Consider the following 13,028-nt stretch of genomic DNA (forward strand, 5'->3'; position numbering starts at 1 on the left):
CTAACAAGTTTCCAGGTGATGCTAATCTGCTGGTTCAAAGGCAGATTATTATTGAGAATCTCTGGGGTAGGCAAAAGAGCACTAATCTTGGAGCCAGAATACTTGGCCTCCATCATTGGGGACCATGTCCTGTTACCTGAGCATGATGCTTCATCTCTTGGCATCTCAGTCTTCTTATTTTATGATGGTAACAACAACTACCCATAGGATTAATGTGTAAAAGAAATTAGATGTAGGATTACCTGAGGAGTACCATACTGATACTGTGTGAGTACATAGACTTATAATTATATGACTCATCTGGAGGGATGGCACCATAAGCCAAGGACTATCCATAGTGACAGAAGCATTCTCTTAATGCTACTCAAAAATAAACAAATCCAAAAGAAGTAGGGTTATCCTTCCATAACTATTACTTAAGGAATTATTAGGGCCTGGCACTATGTACTAGGTTGGCAAAAGGTAAATGACACAGTCCCTGCCCTGGAGGAGCAACTAGGAGGAAGATAAGCATGCAAATCCTAATAATTGCCCTAATGGGTAATGATCCAGGAAAAGAACCCTATTCCTTGAAGCACAGAACAATCAACCCAGTCTGGGGAGTCAAGCAAGGCTTTGAAGAGGGACCTGAATTTTAAGTAGGGTTTTAAAGCATGAATCAACGTTTTTGTTTGTTTTGGTATTGGGGATTGAACTTAGGGGCACTTTGCCACTGAGCTTCATTCCCAGACCTTTAAAAAAATTATTTTTTTTAGTTGTAGTTGACACAATATCTTAATTATTTACTTATTTATATGTGGTGCTGAGGATGGAACCCAGGGCCTCACCCGTGCTAGGTGAGTGCTCTACTGCACTCACAACCCCAGCCCCTCCCCCAGAGCTTTTTTATTTTTTACTTTGAGACAGGGCTTCTTTACTAAGTTGCCCAGGGTGGCCTCAAACTTGTGGTCTTCTTGCCTCAGCCTCCCAAGTAGGTGGGATTACAGGTAGGAACCACCATGCCAAGCTGAACAGGAGTTCTTTAAGACAAGAAGTGACAGGGGGCACTCCAGGCAGAGGAAATTGCATATGCAAAGTAGTCACAGAGGCACGGAAATGAATGACATATCCAGGGAAATAGTAGGTGGTTCTATGTAGGCAGAGCTCCTTGGGTCTGCGGAGAGGATTAGCAAGGAAGGTTGGGACAAGATTCTGCAGAATCCTGGATGCCCTCCTAAGGAGTTTGAGCCCAATTTTGAGTCTGCTATGAAGCTACTGTAAGGTACCCAACCCCTCACTGGAGAATTCCTTAGGGAAAAAATCCTTACTGAATCCCCAAAATAAAAATCTGCCCTCCCCGCTGGCAGGAAGGGCAGCCCATAAACGCCTCTTGAACTGGTGGTGGCCCTTGGAACAAGCTACCTGGAAGGCACACAGCACAGGGCTGCCCCTCTTCTCTCCTCCCTCTATCAGATATGGCAGCACTTTCCCTGGAGGTTTCCTCATTCCCTGCCCCCAAGGGTGTGGAGTCACAGGGAGAACAAAAGGATGTTATCTAGAGCTCTGGGAGGGGGAGGAAGGAGCGTGGGTGCCATGGGGGTGGGGAATGAATCTTCGTGCAGCACTGATGCAATCCAGGAAGAGGCAGGTGGAAACCACACCTGAGAGCAAAGGCTTCACAAAGTGTACAGTTTTCAGACTAGAAGAGGCTTGAAAGTCCACCTATTCCAGATGCTTCCAAGATTTGCTCATGATCCCAGAGCTAGCTGACACCTGTCCCTTAATCATTGCATCTGACCCCAAAAGGAAAGTTCCCAGTATAAAAAAGCTATTGACTCCTGTGCCCATTGACCTCATTCCCTCCTCCTGAGTGTCTCCCATAACCCCCCAAACCAGCCCTTGCCCCCTTTTCAAGCTTTGTCTCTGGATTCTAAATAGGTAAAGAGCAGAAAGTGGCCTCTGCTGTTTTAAAACACAAAACATCAGCAATAAAACAGTGGTACAAAAGGGGGACAAACCGCTTGCTATGAGAAGCTGCAGGGATTTGGATTTTTATTCCAATTCCCCTGTCTCCTGTAGAGGTGGAAGTAACTTGCTCAAGGGAGTAATCCCTTTTATTTTTAGGAAAATATTTTAATAGGTTTTTGGGTTATACAAGGATAAAATGGGAACCTCCTCCTCTGGGAAGGAGGCAAGGTGGTGTGAGGAGGTGTGGAGCAGGGCTCTGGTGTCTGGTGAAAGGTGTTGTGCTGTGGGAAGCAGTGGCATCTCACAGGTAGGAATTCTGTTCAAGCTGTGCCATGGGGAGTTCAGGCAGGGGCTGTTTCCTCAGGAGCCAGCAGGAGTGACTGGCAGTATTCGAATATCCAGGAGTTCTCACAAACCCCGGGAGAAGGAACCCAGGGAGGCCAGGACAGTGCTGGGGCTCTTCCTGTTTGGTAACTAGAAGGACCTCGACCTTGAAGGCAGGTAACAGGTAGATGGGAGTTATACTCTATTCCTCTCCATGGCAGGGTTACCAAGAGCATCCAAGCCAGTTCAAGAACCCACTGAGGGGGCTGGGGATGTGGCTCAAGTGGTAGCATGCTCGCCTAGTATGCGTGAGGCACTGGGTTTGATTCTCAGCACCACATAAAAATAAAATAAAGATATTGTATCCACCTAAAACTAAAAAATAAATATTAAAAAAAAAGAACCCACTGAGCTCCCTCTCAAAAGGCTACAAAGTCAGGTGACACTGGCCTAGCCATCTGGTCCCTGCCACAGCCCTCCATGAGAGCAGAATCTTCCCACTGTACTCTGTGAGGGGGGAAGGCCAGCACCAACCCTATCCAGATGCCATTCCTTCCCAAAGCAAGCTGACAGTATAAACTCTTGGGTCCTAAATGTTTTACTTTGAATTGTTTCTTTTTCCTAAATACTTTATTGTAAAAAGATAAAATGCTTTCTTTTGAACAAGTTGTCATAAAAAATTGGATCTCCCTGAGTAAGAATGCATGCCCTGCCAGGCTTAGGGTGACGGGTTTCAGGAACCAAGGGAAGGAAAAGTGGACATTTGATGGTTAAAATACTTCTGTCTTATATTAACATAAAAATTACACTAATATTATTTCTGTAATAATATAAGCATAAACATACACTATCACATATTTATACTATTCATAATAGATTATAAAAATATATTTAAAATAATCATTTATAACATTAGAATCTATTTTTTTAATATTTCTTTTTTTAGGTGTAGATGGACACAACACAATGCCTTTATTTTTATGTAGTGCTGAGGATCGAACCCAGGTCCCGCCCATGCTAGGGGAGCACTCTACTGAGCCACAATCCCAGCCCACAGAATCTATTTTAACACAAGCATAATAAACTACTTTAGCTGGGGGACTGAGACAGGAGGATCACAAGTTCAAGGCCAGCCTCAGCAACTTAGTGAGGCCCTAAGCAATTTAATGAGGCCCTAAGCAATTTAATGAGGCCCTAAGCAACTTAGACCTTTTCTCAAAATAAAATATTAAAAGGGTTGGGGATATAGCTCAATGGTAAAGCATCCTAGGTTCAATCCCCAGACTGAACCAAAACCAAAAACAACAACAGCAGCCTACTTTATACAAAATATAAATAATATGTAAATGTGAAAACTTGAGAAATATCTCCAATCATCTAACCACCCAGAATTAATTGATGTCAACATTTGGGATACTTCCTTCACATCCATCCATAATTATTTTACAATCCTGACATGGAGAGAACATGCTTCTTTTCCAACAGTTCCAACAGAAGTCCCAGTCCACCTCTCATTGGCCCAGCTTGGGCCATGTGTCTATCCCTGAGTGAATTTCTCTGATGAATTGTCAGACCTGGGTTATGCACCCGCTCCCACCCAAATCGTGGGAGAAATGGGTCCCCCACAGAAAGTCAGTCTATTGATACCCAAAGAAGCAGGACTCTTTGCTGGGTAGTAACAACTTTCATGTCCACTACAGGAATGTCACTATGAGTTGTCCATATCAGATTATTCATCATACCTTCGTGTGTTTGCCCATGATGTTCTGTGCACTAAATGCCCTATGCTATTATAATCATTTGAATATGAGGTGTGTTCCCCAAAGGCCTACATGTTAAAGACTTTGTTCCCCACATGGCACCATTGGGAGGTCTGTGGACCTTTAGGAGGTGGGACCATGCCTCTTCCTTAGGGAGACGCCTTTCATAGGGATTGTGGGAGCCTTTCAGTCCTCTCTGTTTCGTGACTCATGATGTGAGCAGTTTGCTCTGCCATGACAGCTCAAATCTGAGGGGCCACCCAATCTTGGAACTGAACCTCAGACTGTGAGCTGACATTCCTTCCTTCTCTGCTGGAGAGATGCCTTATTAAATGCCTTCTCTGAGATTCCTCCCCTTGACCCAGCTGGCAGCACCAAGTGCACTCTTCTTAGATCCTCTCATTGGGCTGGAGCCATCCTGACTACTTGTCTTCACATTGCCCCAGCACTCAGCGCCACAGCTGGCGCAGAGGAGACGTCATGCCAAGGCCTGTGGAGCAATCCTCCTTTTTCAGAGAAGCCCTGGTGGGCCCTACCCTCTCAGGCAGTCCTGAACTTCCACATGGTCTAGGTTTCCATTGATAAATTGTTATTTGAAACTTGGAACAAGTCTCTCCAAACCAAAGCTGCAGATGATAAGCAAGTTCTAGAACCTACTAAAGTCATTTTAAACCATAGATAGTTTAAATCATCAGAACATATACCTTTTTTAAAAATATAAACTTTTTTAGGTTGTTATACATACTGCATAAATGAGATGGAGCATGTGGAAGTGCTTTGCTAATGCAAGTAATTATTATCATCATTAATTATAACCCTTCTTATTAATATCATCACCACTCTTTCCCTATTATTTTCCTTCTGTTTGTTTTATCTGTTTTTCTGCTTTCTTTTCTTCCTACCAAGTCTCCATCACATTTGGATTAACTAGGTGATGAGGAGACAAGTACTAACCACATCCACCCTTGAAGGAATACTTCTATCTCTTTTTGCAGCCAGAGTGGCTTCTGAGCACTTCGTCCAAAATGAGGAAAAACCTGGAGAGCACACTCCTCTCTCCTACCAAAGGCAAACACTTCCTGGCCAGCCTGTGGTGGGTACATTTCTTGTCAGATTGGAGGGAAAAAAACTTACTAACCCCAGATAAAACTCTTCTAAGGTTTTAATTTTTATGGTTTCCCAATGAACCAGACTGAGTATAAAGCCCACCAATCAAAACCCTGCCCCCCACACAGAGGTGCCAATCATATTCCATATGACTGGATAGATACAGGATCACCAATCATTGGTAAAAAGTATCCCACAGAAAGAGAGATACCAGGGGCTGTGGTTGTAGCTCAGTGGTAGAGCGCTTGCCTCACATGTGTGAGACACTGAGTTCCATCCTCAGCACCACATAAAAATAATAAAGGTATTGTGTTCACCTACAAGTTAAATATTTATATATATAAAGAGAGATACCAAAACAAGCAAACAGGAAAAAAAATTAAGAATTCAAAGGAGATAGAGCTGATGTGAGAAGAAAATATTTTCAAAGTTTTATGTATGTATTTAACTAATAGCTTCAGAGATCTAAAAGAAGATGCACATCTATGAAAAAGAATAGGATGGCCAGGCACAGTGGAGCACACCTATTATCCCAGAGATGTGGGAGGCTGAGGCAGGACAATTGAAAGTTCAAGGTCAGCCTAAGAACTTAATGAGACCCTGTCTCAAAAAATAGAGCGCCCTGGGTTTAATCCCCAGTACCAAAAGAAAAAGAAAAAAGCCAGATGCAGTGGAACACACCTGTAATCCCAGCAACTCAGGAGGCCAAGGTAAAAGGATTGCAAGTTCAAGGCTAGCTTCAGCAACTTAGCAAGGTCCTAAGCAACTTAGCAAGACCTTGTCCCAAAATAAAGAATAAAAAGGGCTGGGAATGTGACTCAGTGGTCAAAAAGAAAAAAGGAAATAAAAAAGGTAAAAAGAATAGGTTGGTGGGGAAAAAGGAATGATTAGAAGATGATAAAAAGCTTTGAGAAATTAAAAATGGGGTAGCTAAAACAAAAGATTCAAAAAACCGTAGGAAAATAAAGTTGAAAAACTTCCCAGAAAGCAGAATAAAACAATTTAAAAAAAAATGAAACCTAGGAAAGAGTGTTAGGATTCAAGGAGTTCCAACATCTATAGAAAATTCTATATTAAAAAAAAAAAAAAAGCCAGGCGTGGGGATACCCATCTATAATTCCAGTGATTTAGGAGGCTGAGGCAGGAGAATCACAAGTTAGAAGCCAGCCTCAGCAATTTAGAAAGACCCTGTCTCAAAATGAAAAAATCAAAAGGACTAGGAATGTGGCTCAGTTATAAGACATCCCATGTTCAATCTCCAATTCCACTGAAGAAAAAAAAAAAGAAAAAAGAAAAAAAGAAAATTTTCCAGAAGTGAAAGATATAAATCTCCAAGTTAAAAGTGCCCACTATATGTTCAATACAATGGGGAAAAATACCAAAGCAATAAATTCAGCATGCCAGGATAATGGGAACCTAACTTCTAGAGAGCAAAATCATGTCATGTCTGAAGGAGGAGGAATCTGTGGGGCATCAAACATCTTAACTGCAGTGCATGATGCTGGGGAAAGTAGTACTGGGCACGCCAAGTTCTGAGGGAAAATCATTTTTATCCTAGAGTTCTATACTTAGCCAAATAAAGGATAAGTATGGAATAACGATATTTTCAGATACGTAAGAACTCAAAAATTTTACCTCCCACACAGCTTTTCTTAGGAAGATAGTAAGAGATATATGATTCAGTGAAATGAAAGACTAAGCCAAGAACAAGGAACAAAGGTGCTCCAGAAAACGAAGTGGCAACCCAAAGGGAACACTGATGAGAAGTCCTAAGATGACACCTGAGCCCCAGGTGTAGAGTAACCCATGCAAATTGGATCAAGATGACAGTAGGTTTGGAAAGGAGGCCTCCAGCTGTGTGCCTGTGATGGGGTGTGTGGGGACGGGATAGTGATAGATTTTTTGACACATTTGAACATTTGGGGGAAAAAAATTGCTAGAAGCCAGGAATGGTGGTGCATGCCTATAATCCCAGCTCCTCTGGAGGCTGAGGCTTGAACAATTGCAAGTTCAAGGCCAGCCTGAGCAACTTAGACCCTGGATATGACTCTGTAGTAGGGCACCTCTGAACTCAATCCCCAGTACCAAATGAACAAACAAAACTTTGCTAGATATTTAACAGATGTACTTAGAGAATTCAAAAATATTATCAATAGCTATTTTTAAAGGGAAGCAAAAGAAAAATTGTGATAACTATTAACTGCAGGAAAAACACAAAGTTGGAAGGAATACAGGTATACGATGCCATTGTTTGGCAGTGAATAATATTTAAAGTCATGAAAACATAAACATTGACTAGTTATTTCATTTAAAAAATCATATTACACTTACATAGGACTATGAAAAAGGGAAAATGTAAGAAAACTAAAATTTTAATTATCATGCAGGAAATCAATAGATACTATCTGTCAAACTCATGCATTCAAGACAAGGAAAGGCCTGGCAGATTCAACCAGCAAAGATAAGAACCACTTCTAGACTTAGGCAGTTTCCTACTTATACAGAGAGCAAAAATAAGAACAAGCCAAAAGAGCCAGCTCCCTGTGATCCTTTTCACACACCACAAAAGGGTGCCACTAAAACAAAAGGAACCAGTGACTGAAAGATGGGTTTAGGGTATCTTTGCTGAGGAGACAGTTTTGGGGTAGTCAAGCACTTTTATATTCTTCAGCTCTTCTGAGGTATGGGGTCAAAGTGATTTTCCAAATCAAAATGAAGAAGCCTCCTAAGTCATAGTAAGAAAGACAAAAGAAATAGGATGAAAAAAGAAGTGTTCGGCTGGGATTGTGGTTCAGTGGTAGAGCACTTGCCTAGCATGTTCGGGGCCCTGGTTCAATCCTCAGCACCACATAAAAATAAATAAAATGAAGATATTGTGTCCAGTTACAACTAAAAAAAAAAAAAAAGAAATGTTAAGATTTTTTTCCTTTAATTTTTATTGTTGGTTGTTCAAAACATTACATAGTTCTTGACATATCATATTTCACACTTTGATTCAAGTGAGTTATGAACTCCCATTTTTACCCCGTTTACAGATTGCAGCATCACATCGGTTACACATCCACTGTTTTACATATTGCTATACTAGTGTCTGTTGTATTCTGCTGCCTTTCCTATCCTCTACTATCCCCCATCCCCTCCCCTCCCATCTTCTCTCTCTACCCCATCTACTGTATTCATTTCTCCCCCTTGTTTTTTTTTCCCTTTCCCCTCACTTCCCCTTGTATGTAATTTTGTATAACCATGAGGGTCTCCTTCCATTTCCATGCAATTTCCCTTCTCTTTCCTTTTCCCTCCCACCTCTCACCCCTGTTTAATGTTAATCTTCTTCTCATGCTCTTCCTCCCAACTCTGTTCTTAGTTACTCTCCTTATATCAAAGAAAACATTTGGCATTTATTTTTTAGGGATTGGCTAGCTTCACTTAGCATAATCTGTTCTAATGCCATCCATTTTCCTGCAAATTCTATGATTTTGTCATTTTTTAATGCAGAGTAATACTCCATTGTGTATAAATGCCACATTTTTTTTATCCATTCGTCTATTGAAGGGCATCTAGGTTGGTTCCACAGTCTTGCTATTGTGAATTGTGCTGCTATGAACATCGATGTAACAGTGTCCCTGTAGCATGCTCTTTTTAGGTNGAGTTCTTTGTATACTCTGTATATTAGGGCTCTATCTGAAGTGTGAGGAGTAAAGATTTGTTCCCAGGATGTAGGCTCCCTATTTACCTCTCTTATTGTTTCTTTTGCTGAGAAAAAAACTTTTTAGTTTGAGTAAGTCCCATTTGTTGATTCTAGTTATTAACTCTTGTGCTACGGGTGTCTTACTGAGGAATTTGGAGCCCGACCCCACAGTATGTAGATCGTAGCCAACTTTTTCTTGTATCAGATGCCGTGTCTCTGATTTGATATCAAGCTCCTTGATCCATTTTGAGTTAACTTTTGTGCATAGCGAGAGAAAAGGATTCAGTTTCATTTTGTTGTATATGGATTTCCAGTTTTCCCAGCACCATTTGTTGAAGATGCTATCCTTCCTCCATTGCATGCTTTTAGCCCCTTTATCAAATATAAGATAGTTGTAGTTTTGTGGATTGGTTTCTGTGTCCTCTATTCTGTACCATTGGTCAGAATAAAAGTAAATAAAATGAAGATATTGTGTCCAGTTACAACTAAAAAAAAAAAAAAAAGGAAATGTTAAGATTTGTTTGTTTGTTTGTTTTTTCAGCTCTGAGTATGGACCCTAGGCCTTGCACATACTAGATTAGCACTTAACCCTGAGCAACATACACCCCAGCCCTCAGGATTCCTGTAATAAGAATTCTGGAGATCCAGAAGTCATGTCTGTAATCCCATGAACTTGGGAGGCTGAGGCAAGAGGATCACAAGTTTGAGGCCAGCCTCAGCGATTTGGCAAGCCCTGAAGCAAGATCCTGTCTCAAAATAAAAAAAAAATTTTTTTTGAAGAGCTGGAGATAAAAAATAAAAGTAGCTGAGTGGTGAAGTGCCCATGGGTTCAATCTCTAGTAACAACAACAAAACAAAACAAAACAAAATTCTGGAGAAAGTAGAAAGGTTGTCTGAAAGCCATTTCTTCCAAAAAAAAAAAAAAAAAGATAAAGGATGAGAATTTTCAAGGAATGAGGAAATATAAAATCATTAATGGTGAAATGGTAAGGAAAGAAGCAAATGAAAGAAATAACGAGAGAGGAGACTGCTCAACAGTGACTTAGGTCTATTCAGGACAAACCTGTGGCAGAGCGCCTAGTAGAGACCGAGACTGTCTTTTGCTTCTGGCCTGGAGTGGTTATTGGGGGTGGGGGAATTTTTGTGGTTAGGCGGTTGTCAGGGAAGGGTCCTATGGTCATCACCTCCATTCTTTGAAGTGATCACTGTTCCATGTTGAACCGGTGTTTTCAGGATTCCAGTCCCAGGTAACAATTTCCTTTCTTTGTATGAGGGTAGAGTATTGTCTGGGGTTTAGGTCAGGCTGAGTCAGAGTGACCAGGAGGGGACTCTTGTTCTAAGATGGAGGACATGTTTCAAAACAGCATCACCTGTGTCAAGTTTTTCCTAACAGAAACTAGAGAACATCAAGAATGTGAAAAAACTAATTACCTAAAGTGGGGAGAGGAAGGGCAGAAAGTCTCATATCTCTTCAAAATCCAGAAGGCAATAAGAAAATGGAAGGGAAGATAGGAGGTGGGTGGGACATGGTTTCTTAGCAGCTCCTAACAAGTCTCCTACCCTCCTGTGTTCTGAGACCATCACACGGTATCTCACCAAGTCTCACATTATTTGTGTTCAGTTCTTTGCCCCTGATAAAAATTGTGGTTTAGATATGAGGTGTCCCCCCAAACTCTCATGTTAATACAGGAATGTCTATGGGTAAAATGATTCGATGATGAGAGCTATACCCAAATCAGTCCATCCTCGATTGAATGGGCTGACTTGACTGGGTAGTAACTGTACGCAGGTGAGGCGTGGCTGGAGGGGTGGGCCACTGGGGGCGTGCCCTGGAAGGGTTCATCTTCCCTGTGGCCCTTTTCTCCTTCCCTCTGTTTCTTGGCAGTCATGAAGGGAGCAGGACCCCCCCACCATGCCCTTCCTCCACGACGTTCAGCCTCACCTTGGTCCCAGGGCAATGGACTCAGCAGACAAGGGACTACACCTCTGGAACTGTGAGCCAAAATAAACTTTTCCTCTTCTAAGTTGTTCTTGTTGGGCACTTTGGTCACAGCAACAAAAATCTGACTAACAAACAGGACTATTTGGATATATATGCAAGGTCATCAGACACCATGGTAGAGCTGTGCTCCTGAGGTATGGAGAAATATATCAGTATAAGCATATGTTGAAATATGCAGCCTGGAGGTCCAGCTCAGATGTAGAGAGAGCACTTGCCTAAGGTGTGCAAGGCCTTGAGTTTGATACCCAGCAGAAATTATCAGAAGAAAACAGCTAAAAGAGTTAAAGTAACAATCTATGGAGAAAGAGACTGAAAAAAGGGAGGGAGGAGTGGAGGGACAGTTGGGTTCATTCCATATCTTGGCTATTCTGAATAATGCAATAGTTATCATTCTATCGATGCTTAATTATCACATCTTTGGGCAATGGGAGCCTCTACAAGTTGGTGCGAGGTTCTTTTGATCCTAATAGTCTTTGGCAACTTCCTTCTATCTGGTTTCACAAAATTTTCACATTTGTATCCTGTAACACACAGGATAAGATAATACATCAGATAAGCATGAAAATTTTCCCCAGGGAGCCCTGGTCCTTTTATCTGACATGGAATTTAGAAACCACAATCTGTGGGCTAGAGGGTGCTCATTATTACTAGACTGATGATTGTTTCCAGGTCTTCTCAATTGACTCTGCTAGGAAATAGGTTATTTTAAACTGATCCCAAGTCCACACTTATATTTCCTATTCATATTTGAGATTTTCACTTCACTTTGATTTCTCTCTATATCTCTTTTTTCTTTTTTTAAAAAAATATTTATTTATTTATTTATTTTAGTTGTAGTTGGACACAATACCTTTATTTTGTTTATTTTTATGTGGTGCTGAGGATTGGACCGAGGGTCTTGAATGTGCTAGGTGAGCGCTCTACCGCTGAGCCACAACCCCAGCCCTATATCTCTTTTTCTTTACACTGAAAATCTTGGATCCTCATAATGTTAAAATAATTGCTTATTTGTTTCATCTGCCCCGTATATAATAGTTTCAGAATTATAATGTCAATAATGTTTCTAAAAATATGATTTTTAAAAGGAGTATTATTATTATTATTTTTGATACTAGGGATTGAACTTAGGGACACTCAACCACTGAGTCACATCCCCAGCCCTATTTTGTATTTTATTTAGAGACAAGGTCTCACTGAGTTGCTAAGCACCTTGCTGTTGCTGGTGCTAGCTTTGAACTTGCGATCCTCTTGCCTCAACCTCTAGAGCCATTGGGATTACAAGTATGCCCCATGCGCCTGGATAAAAGGAGAAATTTTTTTGCTGGGTTATTTGTTGTCCCACAGGGTATATCCCTCAATAGTCATACAATCAAAGTACTGTGTTTTAGAACCTCTTAAAATTTAATTCTGGGGCTGGGGATGTGGCTCAATCGGTAGCGCGCTTGCCTGGCATGCGTGCGGCCCGGGTTCGATTCTCAGCACCACATACAAAGATGTTGTGTTCGCTGAAAACTGAAAAAAATAAATAAAATAAATAAATAAATAAATAAAAATGTTTAAAAAAAAAATTTAATTCTGAGTTTCGAAACCAAGTTCTTACATAGTTATTATTGTCTTTTTTAAGAACTAATTTTTCCATTTTATTTTATAGTCATATATAATATACACATAATTCAATGTCAAATCTGTAAAATTATCTATTTAGAACAGTCTTTTATCCCTGACTCTTCTGTCCAGTGTCTGCCACTTCTCAAAGTGAAAATTCTAAATTTTAAAAAATTTTTCCTGAGCAACTTTTTTATGTTTTTTTCCCTTCCCCTCAAATTTTATTTGAGGCATAACTGACAAAAAACTGTATCTATTTGAGGTAAATAAAATGATGATTTGAGGCTGGCACATACTTATAATCCCAGCTACTTGGGAGGCTGAGACAGGAAGATCACAAATTCCAGGACAGCCTAGGCAACTTACCAAGACCCTGTCTCAAAATAAAAGATAAAAAGGGCTAGAGAGCTGGGTGTGGAGGCACATGCCTGTAATCCTAGCAGCTTGGGAGGCTGAGGCAGGAGGATCACAAATTCTCAGCTAATCTCATCAAAAGCAAAGTGCTAAGCAATTCAGTGAGACCCTGTCTCTAAATAAAATGCAAAATAGGGCTGGAGATATGGCTCAGTGGTCGAGTGCCCCTGAGTTCAATGCCCAG

This window comes from Marmota marmota, unplaced genomic scaffold (genome assembly GCF_001458135.2).
Source record: "Marmota marmota marmota unplaced genomic scaffold, marMar, whole genome shotgun sequence".
NCBI lineage: Eukaryota > Metazoa > Chordata > Mammalia > Rodentia > Sciuridae > Marmota > Marmota marmota.